Source organism: Myotis brandtii, unplaced genomic scaffold (assembly GCF_000412655.1).
Source record: "Myotis brandtii unplaced genomic scaffold, ASM41265v1 scaffold223, whole genome shotgun sequence".
In the NCBI taxonomy this organism is placed as follows: domain Eukaryota; kingdom Metazoa; phylum Chordata; class Mammalia; order Chiroptera; family Vespertilionidae; genus Myotis; species Myotis brandtii.
The window spans coordinates 1,722,854-1,742,256 of record NW_005358369.1 but is presented as its reverse complement, the minus strand read 5'-3'; the positions used below and the strand labels follow the sequence as shown (position 1 = coordinate 1,742,256).

Genomic DNA, 19,403 nt, shown 5'->3' with positions numbered 1-19,403 from the left:
GAATGTATCATTGGATGTCAAAGAATAGAACATGATGAAAAGAGAAAGGAGCAGAGAGGAAGAGAACATCTGCATTAACCTATTAGGTTGGAGAATCATCCTTCATCCCCATCTATAGGAAAAGGTGGCTTTGCTTTACCTAGTCAGCACAGTCCCTACATCTCTAAATAAGAGGCAGAAAGTGAAGTTGAGCTACACTTTGTCCTGAGAAGCCATGCTTTTTCAGGCCAGAATGAAGTATGGATGTAGTACGGAGTTATGTTCATCAGCCAACCCCATCCTACCCGTCATTGGCAGGATCTTCCTGGGCTTTGGTTTATGATTCTTGGTTACCATTAGTAGAACTTTTAGAAAAATCTCATAGTTTAAAATCCATGTCTTTATGTTGCTCTCTTACATAGTGTTCTATGAGCAGGTCTCTGTGATTGAGACCACATAAAAGGGAAGAGGGAGGAAAGAATCGAGCTGATTTCATTAAATACATGCATACATATAGATTTGACCAAGAGAATATTGGTGCTATTCAATTTAAGGGAGAATTAGGATCAAGGAAACTGGGATATAAATGGTAACAACATGAGTTTTTATTTTTATTTATTTATTAAGCTTTTAGACAATTAGTTTTGGTAAGTATTCAGGCTCATATTCTCATGAAGTGGTGAAGGGTAAGCAGAATGAACTTCGGAAATCCAAATATAAAGAGGACACAGTTGTGCTAAGTGAAGTAAGTCAGAGAAAGACAAAGACCTTATGGTTTTACTTATATGTGAGGTCTAAAGAGAAAAATAAACAAACAAAATAGAAAGAGACTCACAGATACACAGAATAGACTGATGGTTGTCAGAGGGGAGGAGGTTGGCGTCTGGGTGAAAAGAATGAAGGGACTGAGAATTACAGATTGGTAGTTATGGAATAGTCTAAGCACTATGCTGTAAACCTGAAACTGATACAGAATAATATTGCATGCAAACTATAATCTATAAAAATAAAAGCATAATATGCTAATTGGACTGGGTGTCCTTCCAGACAACCTTCTGGATGAAGGTGCGGTGGAGGGGGCCGAGCCCCTGCACAAATTTTGTGCATCAGGCCTCTAGTTAAAAAATAAAATTAAAAGAAAAGAGGACAGAATTGAAGGATTGTGAACAAATGTACTCTTTGTCAAAATTACCAGACATAACAGTGATGATAACAATTGTGCATCATTTTACTATATGTAGTAATTTTTAAAAAGACAGTGGACTCTTTTCAAGAAAACAAAACAAACAAAACAATTAAAAGCAAGAACAGTTAGAAAGGCGACTGAGGGAAGGAGATTCAGTGACATGAAGTCAAATAGAAGAAAAACCATCCATGGCTAAAGCTGAAATTTTTTTTTCAAGGTGAGAGAGAATGGATACAGTGTCATGCTGACTGGTCACTTGGGAATTATCATTGAGTATTTTCTAACCTAATTTTTATTGACGTCTCAAGTAAATATTCTCAATACTTACATTCCCTGTTCACTGTGGTTTTCCCCTTAGAACACAGGGAATGATGTTTCTTTCTTTTAATTGACCAACAAGCTCAACATGGAACCTTAGGGACCACGGGTCACCAATGGGACCAGACCCTCCTTTGTTGTTCTTGCATGGCAGGACTGAGCAAATTCCTCAGTACATCCACCACGGAAAAAGCCTGGAATTTCAAACTGCAAGTGACTTGAAGAGGGGAGGGGGAACTTGAAATGCCTTTCATTTTATTTTATTTTTAAAGAACGTCTCCACGTAAGGGGCAAAGAATAGATCCTCTGCCGTAAGTGTTTCACTGGGCAGTTTTTTAAATTAATGTAGTTTAACTATTACATTAACTTAATGGCTATTTTCCCCTGCTTTAACCATGTTAAATGTGCCGGCAATAATGAGCTTCTAATGCTGTCTCTTTTAAGTCTCAGAGGCATCTTTAGAGCTGCTGCTTATCTCCTGGATCATAAAGCTGCATAATTTAGTATTCAAACAATTCATTTAAAACCGAGGCCCTCGGAATCACCGTAAAATTAATCAGAACAAAGTCATCTTAACCCATCAGTTTGGTTTATTGCTAGTTAGCAAATTTGTAAATGAAAGTGAGATAGAAATGTTGACTGAGCTGCAATTGTATTTTTTTCTAGATGGAGTCCCTACTCCAAGAGATATCAACACAGGCTGCAAAAGATCATGGGTCACGTTTCCAATGATTCCTTTGTAACTGTGATAAATCCGGACTTTAACTTTGTTCTATACTGTAAATTCCAGAGCTACTTCTCAGCTATATATTGTTTTACTCTCCCTTTATTATTTTATTTTTAATTAATTCATTCATTTATTGAATTCCAAATTTGACAACTAGGGGAAATTTTGCCACTAGTTGGAGTGATCAATTAGAATTACTATTATTTTATTTGAAAACAGCTTTTAGAAATTTTTCAAGTTATTTTGATGATGATTTTCAATTATTAAGACCTTGATGGGGACCCAAGGACTTAAATTTCCAGAATATTCAATTACTAACAGGAAGTATAGCCCTACTAGTGGCCCGGTGCACAAAATTCGTGTGCATTAAAAGAGAACTAATTAGAGGAAATATTTTAATGTTGCTATTTGCCCTTTCTCTATAACAGAAGTGTTAGAGATGTAAGAAAATTAGTAAAATGTATATGAAAATCTCTCTCCTGTCAGAGTCTGGGGCATGCTGTGGGACCCAGAGTCAAGTCCCCGCCCATCGACACATGCCTCGAAATCGTGAGAGACCCAGACCCGGCCGGCCCCACCCACATCAAGCCCTGTAGGGCAGGTGTCACAGCCTCATGTCCCCTGGCCCTGGCGCAAGGGTGCGAGGGCGCAATGACCATTTGCATATTAGTTCTTTATAATATAGAACTAGAATATCTTGAAGCTCTAAAGCTGTGTTAAACTGTCCTGGGGAGTTGTTGTCTTAGTGAAATCCTCTAGTTTCTCAAGCATATCTGTAACTCATGTTTAGAAACAGCTGAATTTTTTTAACTGAACTGTAAAATTCTGCCTGGAATGTGAGAAGCACTGGGCTATGAATTATATCTACTAGTAGGTCCTGAAGAAGTAGGCTGATCTCTTACCATAAGCACCACAGTTCAGAGTGGCATTCCCCAAGGTTTGACACGTGGAATCTCAGGAAATGTTACATAAATCAAGGGGAGGTACATGCACAGATATGGAAAGGATGAGTTATACTTATTTTTCCAAAAATACCTTAGCCAAGTGAGATCCTTGAAAAGTCTAGAGCACAGGTTAACAAACTTTCATAGGAAAGCATCAGATAGAACATGTTTTAGACTTTGCAGATTATTTGCTCACCTTTGAAACTCAACTCTCTCAACTTTGCCTTCATAGTACTACAGCCACCGTGGATTATACCAGCAGAAAGGGCATGGCCATGTTCCAGTAAAACTTTACATATAAAACTGATGGCATGTTGCCAAACCTGGATTAGGGAGCATGAATCTCTAATAGAAAAAACCTATTGGGATTTAAACACAAATTTTACCATAAAATCATGTTTCTTTTGTTTAAGAATCATCTTGTAAATCTATTGTGTGAAAGAATATCCATTATGATATGGAAGTATAATGGGAAGAGTGGGCTTTGTCATCTAAGTGACATATGCCAAGGATTTAGCACTTCAATTGGATAACTTCACAACCATTGACAAATTGCTTAACTTTTCCAGCCACATTGAATCCATTTGTGAAGTAGTGAATAACCATTGGCACTTTATACAGTTGGTGTATGGATTAAAGGAGAATTTATACATTATTTTATGGCATGTGCTGGCCTTCAATAAGTATGAATCTCCTTATGATGGTTACTTATCTCCTTTCAAAGACTATTCTTAGTCCCTTTTACCTTTTGGGTACTTGATTTATTGGGGTGATCACTTATCAAGTTATATAAATGTCTAATCACTATGTTGTACACCTGAAATTAAAATAATATTGTATGTCAACTGTAATTAAAAAACAAATTAACAAACAAAATAAAGACTATTATTACTGGATTTATTGCATTTTATTTTTATTTGTGTTTTCCAGTCTTCCCCTTTAATACCCAGCAAACGAATGTGAAGTTTCTTAATGTGAGCTTGTGAATGTCAGTGAGCGGATCCACTCTTGTCTCTAGTCATGGGTCATTTAACATTTCTCAGTGTGGCTGGATTTCTCTGAGCTATTTGGCTGATTTTAAAGCTCAGGGGTTCTCTTTAAAGTAGTTTTGTTAGCAAGAGCTGAATAAAGGATGCTGAAGGCTGGAATTAGGGCTCATCCTGTCATTCAGTCTTTTCCTTGTTATTTTTTATAATAGTATCAAACATTGAGGGTTCACAATTCGACAAGCCCTGTCCTCAGGTCTTTCTGTGTACTGACTCACTTAATCCTCAAAATATTCCTATGGGATAGTTACTAAATTAAACCTGAGGTTAGAAATAAAGAAACTGAGGCATAGAGTGAGTGCATGACTAGCTGTTCAAGGCTACACCACTGGTAAGTGCAAGAGCCAGAATTCAGGGCCAGGTGGCCTGCCTCAAAGCTCTCCCAAACGCCCACTACACTATTTCCACTCTGGAGGAAAATTTAGATCTTCCTTCAGAAAATACTTTTGGAGCATTTGCTAAGATATTTCGGCTCTCTGAAATGAGATCATTTGGGTAACCTGAGGCAGTGCTGTGTGGTACAAAGGACCCCAGCATCCAGGTCAGATAAATCTTGATCAATGCTGACTCTACCACTCACTGCTTCAGTGACCTCACACCACTTATCATTTCAAAGCCTTGATTTTTGCAACCAAAAAAAAAAAAAAAAGATAATTATACCTACCTCATGCATCTATTTTGGGAATAAAAGATTAGTTATGCAATTACAGTTCCAGGCACTGAAGAGGTCTCATAAGTGCTCTTTCCTCTCCACCTCTCTCCTCTTTATTATCTAAGGGGTCTCAAATGGATCCAGGCAAGCCAATAACTATTATTCAAGGATTTCACTTGAGAAAAAAATGGGCAGTCTGCCCCTAACATGCCTTCCCTTCTCTTTTAAACAGCTCCCTTCTTTCCCCCGGCCCTCCCTCAGTGATTTGGTGTTCTCATGCCAATTTTTTCAGCGAACAGTAATATTTCCTTATATGTGATTAGTACTGGACTTTCAAATCCCTTTATTACTGTCTTCTTATTCCAGCCATCCCCCATAAAAATTCAGTGAAGGAAAATATTGCTATCCCATGTGTAAATAAGAAATCTGACCCTTATCATGTAAGGTACTTATATAACCAACCACTAAGGAGAGGTGACACCAGAGTTTGAATCTTCTTATCACAATATACCAAAATGGCTCTATGATTGTTTCTGCGTATTAGGTCCTAGGGACAGTGCTCGGTGCCATGGTGGACACAGAGCTGGGCAGGCAGTCTTCCTTTATGAAGTTTTTCTTTCCATTAATGTGAGATTTCCCATTCTTCCCCACCAGTTCTCCTCAGGTGGCTTTTTTTATTATTATTTTTAATTGTCTAAAGTTCTATATGTCTCCCCTTCCCCCAATTGACCCCACCGCCAGCCATTCCCACCCAGGCAAGCCCCCACCACCCTAGTGTCTGTGTCCATTGGTTATGCTAATATGCATGCATACAAGTCCTTTGGTTGCTCTCTAACCCCTACCATTTGTCTCTGGACCTATTCTTGTTCATCAAATTATGTTAATCATTATATCCCACATATGAGTGAGATCATGTGATTTTTATCTTTCTCCGACTGGCTTATTTTGCTCCTCAGGTGGCTTTTGATCTTTGAGAGCTTTTCTAATCTGCATAGAATAAAGAGAAAAAAGGCAATGTATGTATCCACTTACATCCAAGTAGAAAAAAAATGCCCATGCATATGCAAACACAAAATAAGGCTAAAACCACAAAAAACAAGCAAACAAAACAACCTGACAACTTTTTGTTTTTTTTGTGAGCTTTTACAAACATATTCACATGTGTAGAATTCTTGGACCCTATATAACAATCTGGTAGGATGGGAAAGGTGAATGTTTCCTATGCACAGAGGGAGAGACAAAGGTTGAACTTCACACAGTCTACACAGCAAAACTAAAACTAGAAATGGCAAAAGAAAAATTCAGGGTTCTCTCATTCACCACCCATTCCATCTCCTTTCAAATTGGAAAGGTTGGAAAGCTGTAAACTTACTTTGCGCAGCCTCCCTTGCTGCTAGGGTTCTTGGTGAATTCAGGAGGTAATGGGGAGGCAGGAGTGGGACTCAGGCTATCATCCTGTGGCTGAGGCTGTGAGTGCTGACTCACAAGCCAGTGGATCCATGAGTTCTTCTCACAGCAGATTTTCATGTTGGGTTTCCAGGTTCCTGAGGGTTGGGAAGCTGCAGCCCCTGGGAGTTTCCTCAAGTAACCTCCAAATTCCAGTACTTCCCTGCCAGTGACCAATCCCCTGCTTACTGGTGTGCAACCCCTTCAGGGTGAGCCCCTGTGGTGCTCATAGAGGTGGCAGCTCCCCTAGTGGTCGAGATTGGTATAGCTCTAGAACTTCGCCCTCAGGCTTTCCAGTTTTCTCAAGACCTAATTCCTGGAATTGAATCCTTTCCTGGTAAATACTTTAGTGGCTTCTGTTTCCTGCACTAAAATCATATATACTCCCAGCTGAGAAATCTACATTTTTGCCAGCACTTCTGGAGACGACACTTTAATGCATTTCAGACAAAAGGAAAACTAATATCTAAATACATCGAGAAGAAACAACCTGCTTTGCAGTTTCTTGAAATAAGTTCAGTTTCTATTGAACTTGTCTAAAGAACTTAAGGCCTTTTTAGGGATATATATAAAACACAAAAACATCCCCAAGGGTTAGGAAATAAAGAAACACACACAGGATGTTCCTCTCTGCCCTTGAGTAACTTGTACTCATAATAACTATTAAGAGCTATATATCTACCTTATGTTTTATGAAGAATTTATCATATCTCATTCAGTCCATGCAGAAGACCTCTGAGGTGAGCATGGCATCAATCATAAGTCACATTCTACCTATTAGAAAACAAGGAAGGTGGGGCCATGCTATTATTTTCCCTCTCCGGGACCATGTAGTTAGCACCAGGTGGTGTCCAGCACAGAATCTATACTTATAAAAGGATAATATGCTAATCAGACCAGATCGACCAGACATCTTCCAGATGTCCTTCTGGACGTCCTTCCAGACAAAGCCATGGTGGCGGGGGCCGAAGCAGAGGCAGTTAGGGGCGATCAGATTGGCAGGAGAGAGCCGTTAGGGGCAATCAGGCCAACAGGGGAGAGCACTTAGGGGCGATCAGGCTGTCAGGGGAGAGCAGTTAGGGGCGATCAGACAGGCAGGCAGAGGTGGTTAGCAGCAATCATGCAGGCAGGGGAGCAGTTAGGGGAACCAGGCAGGCAGGCAGAGGGGTTAGGGGCAATCAGGCAGGCAGGTGAGCAGTTAGGAGCCAGTTGTCCCAGATAGTGAGAGGGATGTCCTGGATTGGAGAGGGTGCAGGCCAGGCTGAGGGACCCCCCTCTGGTGCACAAATTTCATGCACTAGGCCTCTAGTAAGCACAGAATAAGAGTTGAATGAATTAATGAACCGGTGGCTTAAATTCTGGGAGGTTAGGTATCGTGTCATAATCACAAAGGGAGTGAGTGGCAGAACCAAGGTTTCAGAATCCAAACTCTAGGCTTTGTCTGGAAGAGTCATTAATTACATTTACAGGATTCTTGAGAGCCTGCAGCTGCTTGCAGACAGAAGACAACTGTGGAGGGGCCCTGTTCAGGGACTCCATTCCATTCACCAGACTTAGATTCAAATCCTGGCTCTGTCACTTATTAGCTTGTGACAATTTCACTGAGCCTCAGTATCTATGTGTATAACCTGAGAAGGTCAACTGCTCCTTTATACTTACTAAACAAGACACCAGGTACAACAGTCCTCCCTTATTCACAGTTTCTCTTTCTGTGTATTCAATAGCCATGGTCAATGTGGTCCAAAAATATCAAATGGAAAGTGCCAGACATAAATAATTCATAAGTTCTAAATTGCATGCTGTTTTAAGTAGTTCAATGAACTTTCTCACAATTACACTCCATCCCCACCGGGACATGAATTATCTTTTGCCCAGCGCAGGTACACTGTATATACTCCCCACCCATTAGTTACTCAGTAACCATCTCAGTTACTGGATCCACTGTCCCAGTATCATAGTTTTTGTGTTCAAATTACCCTTATTTTACTTAATAATGATTCCAAAGCACAAGAGTAGTGATTCTGGCAATTTGGATATGCCAAAGAGAAGCCCTAAGTATATGTATATACAGGAAAAAACATCCTATATAATAAAAGTGTAATATGCAAATCAACCGAATGACCGAACAGCAGAACGGCCATCTGGATAACCATCCAGATGACCATCTGGGACCATGCTATGACACCCACTGGTGCCAAGCCAGCCAAGGCGGGTGTGATGTGATTGGTTGGGGCCCAGCCATCGCCCCATGATCACCCCGCAGAGGGAGGACCAGGCCACCAACCAGCGGGCTGTGGAGGGTGGGCGGGGCCTCCCTCTGTGAGGGAAGCCTGGGTCCTGGCTGCTGGGCTGGAGGGAAGCCCAGGTCCTGGGTGCCGGAGGGAAGCTGGTGCCAGCATCTGGGGAAAGGAAAGCCTACTCTTGCACAAATTTTATGCATCAGGTCTCTAGTAGTATATAAAGTATTTGGTATTATCCCAGGTTTCAGGCACCCACTGGAGGTCTTGGAACATATTTCCTGAAGATAAGGGGGGACTACTGTATAGACTGGCTCATTGTCAGCCACAGACAAATCTTACAATTCTTATAGTTTGTATTTTAAAAAGGCGAAGGTCCAGAACCTAGATTCTAGTGGTCTGAGTGCTGATTACATGCACTGACATTCTTCCAAAGTCTTCATTTAGTGTTAGTAATTTATATAGAGCACACGCACCCACGGCATTTGAAGCTTATGCAAATGTGGTTTAAATGTATCCAGCATATTGAGGAGGCAAATCACTCTTCCTGGCCAAGATCCTGAGTTAGAGCCTCCTCTGAACACCATCCAGATTAGAGGAGAAAATTAACTATGGGTCAAGGGAGGAAGCATTTGTGTCAGGCCCTGGGATGGATCTACCTGGTCTCCCCAGCCATTCAAATGCCTTATTGGACTGATGTTTGAGTCTCTGTAATGAGAAGTTGGAGTTGATCTTTTTTAAAAACATATTTTTATTGATTTCAGAGCTGAAGGGAGAGAGAGAGAGAGAGAGAGAGAGAGAGAGAGAGAGAGAAGAAACATCAATGATGAGAGAGAATCATTGATCGGCTGCCTCCTGCACACCCCACCCCACACTGGGGGGTCGAGCCCACAACTCAGGCATGTGCCCTGACCAGGAATCAAACCTTGACCTCCTGGTTCATAGGTCAATGCTCAACCACTGAGCCATGCCAGCCGGGCTGGAGTTGATCTTTTAAGTTCATGTTCTGCAAGGAGATTCTCAGTCCTGGTGTAAATGCTGATCTAGTCTTCCAGCCTCAGTTACAACCATAATCATCAAATCCCAAGTAAATGCGTAGGTAAAACTGTGATTATCAAGCTCAGTGCTGTCAATACCAAATCATCAAATCCCAAGTAAATGCGTAGGTAAAACTGTCTGTGATGATCAAGCTCAGTGCTGTCAATACCTGAACCTTATTATTTTAAATTTCAGCTTGTTCTCTTTTTTCCAGGTCAGAAACTGATTTCAAGAAAAAGTCAATACTAGGTATCCTTACTTCCCTGTAATCCAGGATTTCATCTAAAATGTTGAGTAGATGAAAGGAAGGAATTAACTTAATCAAAATTCCCAAGTAGCATCACGGCCTGGAGGAGGAGCATGGATCTGGCCTGCAGTTGTCACATTTTCTCACCTGGCACCTGCTGAGGTGAGCAGTGCTGTCTGCTGCTTTCTCTGCTTCAGTGATTCATGCAGCCATCAACTGGGATGTCTGTGTTTCCATCTGCTCTCCCGTCCAATGCACGTTGACATTCTCAGCGGGATCACCTTGTCCTGATCACAGAGCCCTGAAAGGCCACAGACTCCCCTTCTCAGCTCAGGTTTGCACCCTCCTCAAAGACGTGGACAAGCCAGCTGTCTGTGATGCTGCACTTTCTGCGAATGCAGAATTCCAAGGATGCTGCCTCCTTGCCTCAGCCTGCTGTCCCCGGCCTGTGACGGTAAGGACACTTCAGTGAGAACTACAGGTGACAAGGTGGCATTTGTGCCTTCTACCTTCAGATCCCTCATCTCATCTGGGGGTCCCATCATGCTCTCCCACCTGTAGAGTTGCACCCTGGGGTAGAAATAAGACAAGACCCACCTGCAGACTCCCCAGCAAAGCCTGACCCTGTGGATCTCTGACTTTTTTCTGCAAAGGTTTTATTGCTTTCTTGGGCAAAAGAAGAAAAGCTTGCTCAGGAACAACTTTGATTCTATTGTATGAGCCAGATGCTGGCTTTAGGAATGCCAAAGCCAATAATTGAATTATTTTGTTCTTAGAGAACAAATTTCTCTGAGACAATGGATACAGTAAATGGAAGTAAGGGGCAGGGGACAAAAGGATAGTGACTACTTCTCAGCGGTACCCCATTATATAAGTAACTATACAACTTTCCTTCTAATCCTTGGATAAAACACACTGGCAGTGGTTGTGATTAAAGGGTAGTCGTGAAAGTTCCCTTTTCTTCCTGAGCTAGTATAGGGAAATCCCCCCGAAAAGAGAAGACACATTGAATAGTACACTTTAGAGCAGGGGTGGGCAAACTTTTTGACTCGAGGGCCACAATGGGTTCTTAAACTGGACCGGAGGGCTGGAACAAAAGCATGGATGGAGTGTTTGTGTGAACTAATATAAATTCAAAGTAAACATCATTACATAAAAGGGTACGGTCTTTTTTTTTTTTTTAGTTTTATTCATTTCAAACGGGCCGGATCCGGCCCGCGGGCCTTAGTTTGCCCACGGCTGCTTTAGAGTGAGGTTTGGGGTGGGTGGGATAGGTGGGTGGGGGATGGAGAGTTCATTGCAGCATTATTTACAATAGCTAAATTATGGAAGCCCAAGTGCCCATCAATAGATTAGTGGATTAAAAAAAAACTATGTACATTTATGTAATGGAATATTACTCAGCCATAATAATGAATTAGATCTTGCCATTTACAACAACATGGATGGACCCAGAGGATATTATGCTGAGTGAAATAAGCAGACAGAGAAAAGCAAATACCATATGATTTTACTTATATGTGGAATCTAAAATAATAAATAAATGAACAAACAAAACAGAAACAAACTCAGAGATACAGAAAATAAATTGATGTTTGCTATACAGGAGGTATGTTGAGTAGATGGGTGAAAAATGGGCAAGGGTTAAGATGTACAAATTGATAATAATAAAAGCAGTTATGGTATGTAAAGTGCAGCATAGAGAATAAAGTCAATGACATTGTAATAACTATGTATGGTGTCAGATGGGTAGTAGTGTAAGATAAGGCATACAAATGTCTCTTCGCTGTGTTGTACATCTGAAATTAATAAAATATCGTAGGTCAACAGTATTTGAATTTTTTAAATGCAGAAAAAGAAAGTACAATCCTACTTCCAGATAAAGACCATTACATTCTAGTGCATATATTTGATAATTAAAGGAAATAGTCAGGGAAAATGGGCCTGGGATGAGTTGCTGAGGACAATCTGGGCCTACAGGAAGTGAGGCTGTGTTCTGATTTACAGGAATTTAAAGAGGAATGAAAAAATCAGTAAATTAGTAAAGAACCAAGCTAACGAGATTATGGTAAAGTTAATTCACTAAAAGAAAGGAATTTAAGTTCACATTTGACAGCTACAGGCATCTTTCACCTAAGTTTTAAGAGTTCCAAATGCATTTTTAACTTAAACCGTATTGCACTTTCACGCTGTGTTCTGATTTACAGGAATTTAAAGAGGAATGAAAAAATCAGTAAATTAGTAAAGAACCAAGCTAACGAGATTATGGTAAAGTTAATTCACTAAAAGAAAGGAATTTAAGTTCACATTTGACAGCTACAGGCATCTTTCACCTAAGTTTTAAGACTTCCAAATGCATTTTTAACTTAAACCGTATTGCACTTTTATCGTTCTGTTTTTGTGTTTGTTCTTTTTTTTTTCCTTTAGGTCAACTGATTGTACTAGTATATCAGCAATTTCTTGTGTCATTAGGAATTCTGTTAAAAAATATTAACCCTAGTTTCTTTCCTTCTAATAAATCCTTGTTTAGAAATCCATTATATAAAGTAGGTAAGAAGGAAGGTTTTTTCTTTATTTGAGATGAAGATAGATGGTCGGGGAACCTGGGAACCAAAACCATTAGTGAACTGTGATATTTTCAATGTACTATGGTGCCCTTCCAGTGGGTTGAGGGACCAGTGCTGTAGGGGTGGACTTAAGAACGCTGGGGGTGAGGAAGTCTGGATACTGTCACCTCTGCTCCACCCAGTGACTGAGTGATGACCTGGAATAATTCCTTATTCTGAATTTCAGGGTTTTTTATATATATAAAATGAAAAGAGTTGTTCAGATGACTTCTAGGGCTCTTTTCAGCTTCAAAATGTGGTACATTTAGAGAAGGCCCCAAGATGAAAGAAAACCACATCTTGTATATGAGTATGCCTTATTGTCATGTAGATTACCTTTCAAATTTTCTTCTTTTTTATTTTCAGTACATTAAATTTACTCACAAAAACATCCTAAAAATATACAATTTTCTTTTGTAACAAAGTAAAATGAAACATAAAACCCCCATAACAGAACACTTGACATTTATAATTCAAAATCAAATTAGCAGAACTATCTTTTTAAAAAAAATATTGATAAAGTTACATGCAATTTTGCAGAATTGACATAAGAGATGATTCCCAAGGAATGAGCCAGGTGACTTTTAAAGCCAGGGTTCTGAAGAGGCTCAATTATTTTGAAGTCCCAAGGTTCTAAAAGAAAATTTCTTTAATCAACATTCACAAAACTATGTACTGTGCTGGTTGAGGCCAAAGGCCAATGTCACTACACTGTAAGTGGGGGGAGGGGAGTGCCTGATCTGGGTCCTGGGTATTGTAACAAGCCTCTCCCTTGCATGAGTTCTTACAGACACAAAAGAAGTCTTTGGTACTGAAGAATCGTCACAGCTTCTATTGGACATACTTGTTTTTATAGGCATGAAGGATAATTCTCCCATTTTTGAGCCATTCTCTTATATCAATTCAATATTCCTTCTTATTCTCTTTTGGAGAATCACAAATAGATAAGAGCATTTCAAACCCAGGTGGGTGAACTTTGAACCACCTGATCTTGGAGACTTGGCTGACATTATGACTGTTTCTACCCTCTCAAATTGGCAGAAATCTAAAGAGAGAAATTGTTCTATATTTCTCCCAGTTTTATAACCTCACCACCCTGTATTCCATTTCCTCATCTCTCCCCACACCTCTGTACTTCCAAGCAGAGTTACTGTACCATTCACTTTGCTCTTTAATTCTCATAAAACAAAGGGGGTTTAGACCCTGGTTCATGAAACTTTTCAACATCAATTATTGAAATGCTTTTCTGTAAAAAATAAAGGAGAAAAAACTCTCTCTGCTTTAACTTTTCACACTACATTTGGTGAGGAAAAACTTGTTTTATGGGAGGAAAATATTTGTCACTGATTTCAAGTTAAATGTGGACCAGGTTAAAGCTGGATTTTCCCCCATGACCAGATTTGGGAGTGGGGAGGGAATTTGATAATCAGTAACATGTACCTGAGACCCATTTTTAACCCTGGACATAAAAACACTCAACTGTACAAATGAATATTTTCTCTCACAGAGAACTCATGAGAATTGTTCTGCTCTATCAGTTAAAGCAACTGTATGTTCTGAAGAAGTCCCCCAAATACCTCATTTTCTGGCAATAGGGACTATCTTATTAAAAAGTCATTTTAATTTACTGTGCATTGCTAGAAAAATAATGAATATTAAATAAGCAGCTTACTGTCAAAAGCCCAATTGATGGGAAGGGAGAGTTGGAAAGTGCCCCAGAATCCCCAAGGTCACAGGGGTCCTATCTGTTCTCCTTGGAAGAACAGTGTCTAAAGGACACACCTGTCAGTTCAGTAAATCAGACAGACCTTCCTGGATTTTGACAGGTGCCATTGAACAATTCAGGCCATCATCTCAGCCTGCATTTTCTCGTGTTTTTTGAAGTTTGTATTATTATTATGATACTTTTTGGAGTTGTAATTTTTATTTTATTTTCTAGATCATCTACTTATGTTTCAAAAATTCAAAATTATAATTGTTCCACACATTGGGTGGTTAGTAGTTTCTTGCAAGTAAGAGCCGTACTGCTATAAATATGTTTGCTTTGTCTGTTGGTATACAAGAGTTCTCTACAAGGTTTTTCTATAAATGGGACTGCTGGTTTGTCCATTAAAGCAACCATTAAAGTTCACAATATAACTCCCAATTGTTTTTCAAAATGCTTGTATTAATTTACAATCCCACCAGCAGTGTGCTAAGGTTCCACTTAATGCATATTCACAGCTAATATTTGATATTATCAAACATTAATTTTTTGTCAGTCTCATGATGTAAAATGATATCTAATTGTGGTCTCAATTTAGATTTCCCTGCTTACTAATGAAGTGGAGCATAATATTTCATATTGGTTTTCTTTGCGGTGTATGTTTATTGCCCATTTGTCTTTTTTTTTCTGTGTAATTTTAGTTAACTACTAATGTGATTTCTTTAATGATTATAGTGTTTTTCAGGCTTTCTATTTTGTATGTGTGTGTCAGTAACTTATAATTTCTAGAATTTCCTCTAAGTTTTAAACATATTGGCAAATAGTAATTCATAAATTATTTTAGTTTTTATTTTCTTGTTTTAACTTGCTAGATCTATGTTCACGGTTTCCTTTTTAAATCCATTTGTGTCAGATGTTTCTGTTGAATCTTACCAAAGGGTTACTTATTTACTTAGCCTTTATTTAATTATTTATTTATTTATTTATTTATTTATTGTTTTTTACCAGAAGATTTGATTTGCTTCTGTTGGGTCTTACATGCTGATGTCACCCAGAAGCTACTTTATCCCTCTTGAGGGTCCCACACTTAATTGAAAAATCTCAAGTTCACCTTCCTACTTGACCCAGAGTAGATTAGATGCTCACAGCAGTGCTTGCACTTAAGGAGATCCTGTCTTATGTTTGTCTGCCTCTCCTTGTCCTTGTTTCTCTTTCTGGGTTACTGTTGCTATCATCCTTGTTTTGCTTTCTCTTGGTCTTTTTTTCTTCCTTTCTTAATTAACTAGAAGCCCAGTGCATGAAATTCATGCACTCAGAGGGGTTCCCTCAGTCTGGCCTACACCTTCTCACCATCCGGGAGCCCTTAGGGGTTGTCTGGTTCCCCATGCGGGCCTAAGCCAGCAGTCTGACATCCTTAGCGCTGCCACGGAGGTGGGAGAGGCTCCCACCACCACCACTGTGCTCGCCAGCCATGAGCCCAGCTTCTGTGGGAGTGCAATGACCACCTGGGGGCAGCTCCTGCATTAAGTGTCTGTCCCCTGGTGGTCAGTGTGCATCATAGCGACTGGTCATTCCACCGTCCGGTCGATTTGCATATTAACCTTTCATTATATAGAATTAATTTATTTTTTATTTTTTCCCTTATAGATTTTAATTTCTAATGAGCCAAGAAGTACCTTAGAAATTACACTTTTATAATTTTTGTATGAACTAGTTATATTTTAGCAATAGTTTTGCAGAGAATCCAGCCTAACATATTGTTAGAAATCAAATTGCGCATGTATTGATTTTTTTAATTGTAAATACTTAATTTATGTGTATCCATTATAATCATTATAAAGATGGGTTTTGCTTTATTATAAAATAAATTTTTATCTTAAAATTTAGTTTTGTTTATATTATGGAAATACATACTTGCTAAAATTTAGTTTTGTGGGTTTATTATGTACTCTGTTTGTATACCCTTTTAAAATATGTCATTATGAGGTGTTTCTTCTATATTTTCTTTTCTTTTTACTTTGTTGTTTACCTAATATTTTGGAAAGTTCGTATGTGAGATACCTTAATAATTATGTGTACGATATCTTTAAATTTATATTTATTATTTTACCTTAAATTCCTACTTCTTGAGACAGTTTTATTTGTTTCTAATTTATTAACTTCAAGAAAATACGAGATCACAGTAAAAAATTACCAAGCATGTAAAGAACTTGATAATAATGACTTACAATATACGGAAAAAATTCAAAACAACATATTTAAGCCTCCCTCAGGAGTTCAGATATTGGAATTATCAAATAAAAAATATAGACTTACTACTGTGTTTAAAAGCTAAATAAATAACTTGGAAGTAAAAAATAAATGACTAAGTGACCATCAAAAATTCTAGAAAAATATTAAAAAGATCCAAATGGAACATTTGTAAATAAAAAAATAAACTATTGAAATAAAAAATCCAATGTATGTTTAGCATCAGGTGAGACTAAATTAAAAAAATCAATTTTAATTTGTTTTTAAATTCAAAGTACAGCACTGATAAATAGGTAGGTAGATTATATGAAATAAAGATTCAGGGTAGAAAGGATAGATAAGAAAGTGTAGCATGCCCATATTTGAAGTGTCAGAGAGAGAATGCGGTAAAGGAAATATTTAGTGACATAATAGCTGAGAATTGTGCAAATCTGATCAAAGATATTTTTCTAAATATAAAGAATGATAACTGTGAAAATAGTCTGTATCTTGAGACGATATTAAAAGCATCCGTACTGTGACAAATTTATTATATACTAAAAAATGGCAATAATCCTGACAACAGATTTACAATAGGCAACAGCAATAAGATCCAGAGTTTGGGCTAATATCTCCAAAATGCTGAGAGAATAACTTCAATACCTAATCAATTAAAATCAATTTTTTAAAATTGTTAGCTTTGTTTTTTACATATTTAAGTATTTGTGAAATAATTTTGATGTATTTCTTGATTGTATAGATAATAAGCTTTCTTCTAGTAAACACTAATACAATACAAATGTAATATAGAAAACAAGTGAAAAAAGACAGTGATCTTTTTGTGTGTGTGTGTGTGTGTGTGTGTGTGTGTGTGTAGTATTTATGCTGCAAGTTGGCTTCAAATGATCCTTGACTCCTGATATTTATGCCCTTGTGTAGTCCTCTTCCATGGTATATTAGTCTGATGAGACAGCTAGCAAAAGGTTCTATTTGTAGGTTCTATTTCTCTCTTTTAAATTACTCTGGGGAAGAAAGACATCATGTTTGAGGAGATGCTTATTGGGTGAGTATAGGAGAACCCTGGCTGACAGCCAGCAAAGAATGGAGGGTTCTCACAAATAGCCACACCCATGACCTAGGAAACTGATCCTTCAGGCACAGTCAAGGCATCACATGACTTCAGACATGGAGACCTCAGTCTGAGCCAGAACCATCCAGTTAAGTGTCTTCTGAGTCCTTGAACCACAACAACTGTGTGATCATAAAGTTTGGGTGTTTAAGCAACTAAGTTTTCATGTAATTTGTTACATGGCAATAAATGAGTAGAATGCTGTTTAACACGTGTCTTAGTCAGCTCCGCTGCCATACAGATACCAAAGCCTGGGTGGCTCACATTTTTTGGAAAATGAGAAGTCTAAGATCAAGGGTCCCCGTGATGACTCTTCTTCTGTCTTGCAGATGACCACCTCGTTGCTGTGTCCTCACATGGTATACAGAGAGGGGAAGAAAGCTCTCTGGTGTCTCTTCCTATAAGGGCACTGATTCCATCATGGGTCCCCACCCTCATGACCACATCTAAACCTAATTACCTCCCATTTCCAAATACCATGACATTAGAGGTTAGGGATTCAACATATAACCTTGGGGGGAGAGGGCAACACAATTCAATCCAAACCAATGTAAGAAAAACATTAACATTTTGGTGGCTATATTAGCAGTGAACTGTTAATTCTAGAAACTCCTTCAATGACACAAAATTACAGATGACCTATTTCAGGATACCTGGGACATCAAGCACTAATGTTCTCTTCCAGACTGCTTGGTATCTTTCTGGAACAGACTCTTGTTTGCACTGTTTCTCTCTCTCTCTCTTACATACATCAGTAATTTTACATAAAGCAGATTATCCCATTGCTTTTTCACTAAAAAATATGTTATGGGATTCGTCCCAAATCAATATAAGGAACAAACACACTTCAAATTTTGTTCAGGCTTCAGAGTACCCCATTAGTAGAATAACCATCATTTATATAACCTATCCAGTATTGATGCACATTTAGCTCGTTTCTGTGCTGTGATTAACACACTTGAGATGAACATCTTGGTACATCCATCTTTGTAGTTCAGCTAAATTACTGCCTTAGGAAAAGTTTCTAAAGTGCAATAGCTTCACAGAAGCAATGGGCACCACATTTCACATGATCAATTTTCCTTTTTTATTTGAAATGAAATGCACATCCGTTTCGAAGTGATATGTTTGTCCCCTGCCAAAAAGGGCGAACCGAGCTAAACCCTTCTACTTTACCCCAAACATACCACCGTGTTCTATTTTTGTCTAATTTAATGTCATTGTTTACTTAGACAAAGGAATATAATTTGAATGTTTCTGTATGTCACAAATTATAAAAAGTGTTAATTTAACATAACACTGGATTGCTTTTTAGCACTATCTTGGTTCCTTCAACTTTATTACATTTATTTGGAATTACAAAAGTCATACATCTTCTCTGTGATTAGGTTAGCTATTGAAGTATAAATCACTTAAATGGGGCAATAGGCAGCTGCTATGGCCAGGGGGCAGGGTGGGGTGGGGGTGGAGGGGAAGCATGCCTTTTCTCCAGCCCCAGCCCATCTCACCAGCAAGAGGGGAAGAGCCTCTTCTTTTGATTAGTTGCTATCCTCATTTCTTTCTTGTTTGTTCAGAGCAAGAATACATGTTCTGCTGGGGTAACCTTAGATTCTTTCAATAACATTAGATTTTGCTGTCTCAGAAAAGGAAATATGTAGTTATAAAGGTAGACATAAAACAGCTGTGGTACATTTACACAATGAATTACTACTCGGCCATCAAAAAGAAGGTAACATTACCATTTGCAACAGCAAGGATGGACCTGGAGAGCACTATACTGCATGAAATAAGCCAGTCAGAGAAAGACAAGTACTGTATGACCTCACACTTATGTGGAATCTAATGAACAAACTGAACTAACAAGCAAATGGAGACAGACTCATAGATAGGGAGCAGGCAGACAGCTCTGGTGGG

The 19,403-nt window shown here is 38.7% G+C and overlaps 1 long non-coding RNA gene across 1 annotated transcript; it reads right to left on the bottom strand.

The window, feature by feature from the left end:
• Positions 1 to 918: 918 nt before the first annotated feature.
• Positions 919 to 15,231, bottom strand: LOC106726070. The gene is made up of 3 exons (XR_001362084.1): positions 15,219 to 15,231; positions 9,975 to 9,977; positions 919 to 970 (listed from the first exon to the last, which is right to left on the bottom strand). It is a non-coding gene; the product is annotated as an uncharacterized LOC106726070 (long non-coding RNA).
• Between the last annotated feature and the right edge of the window lie 4,172 nt (positions 15,232 to 19,403).